The sequence below is a fragment of the Arachis ipaensis genome, chromosome B8 (assembly GCF_059453495.1).
Source record: "Arachis ipaensis isolate K30076 ecotype BB chromosome B8, ASM5945349v1, whole genome shotgun sequence".
Taxonomy (NCBI): domain Eukaryota; kingdom Viridiplantae; phylum Streptophyta; class Magnoliopsida; order Fabales; family Fabaceae; genus Arachis; species Arachis ipaensis.
Window position 1 is genome coordinate 108,837,963 of NC_142443.1, and position 623 is coordinate 108,838,585.

At 41.4% G+C, this 623-nt stretch overlaps 1 non-coding gene across 1 annotated transcript; it reads left to right on the top strand.

The window, feature by feature from the left end:
• The first annotated feature begins 200 nt into the window (after positions 1 to 200).
• Positions 201 to 308, top strand: LOC148549198 (small nucleolar RNA R71). Its single transcript, XR_015898970.1, has one exon. It is a non-coding gene; the product is annotated as a small nucleolar RNA R71 (small nucleolar RNA).
• The last annotated feature ends 315 nt before the right edge of the window (positions 309 to 623 follow it).

Consider the following 623-nt stretch of genomic DNA (forward strand, 5'->3'; position numbering starts at 1 on the left):
TTCTTCATAGGCGTCCCATTACTCACAGGATTCCTCTCAGAAGTGTACATGAACTGGTTATTAGCAACCATGTCAATGAGTTCTTGAGCTTCTGCAGGCATTTTCTTTAAGTGAATGGATCCACCTGCAGAGGTATCCAATGACATTTTAGCTAATTCAGATAGACCATCATAGAATATATCCAGGATGGTCCATTCTGAAAGCATGTCAGAAGGACACTTTTTGGTCAGTTCTTTGTATCTCTCCCAAGCTTCATAGAGGGATTCACCTTCTTTCTGTCTGAAGGTCTGAACATCCACTCTAAGCTTACTCAGCTTTTGAGGAGGAAAGAACTTGGCTAAGAAAGCCTTGACCAGCTTATCCCAAGAGTTCAGGCTATCTTTGGGTTGAGAGTCCAACCATACTCTGGCTCTGTCTCTTACAGCAAAAGGGAAAAGTATGAGCCTGTAGACTTCAGGATCTACTCCATTAGTCTTAACAGTATCACATATCTGCAAGAATTCAGTTAAGAACTGAAAAGGATCTTCAGATGGAAGTCCATGAAACTTGCAGTTCTGCTGCATCAGAGAAACTAATTGAGGTTTCAGCTCAAAATTGTTTTCTCCAATGGCAGGAATGGAGAT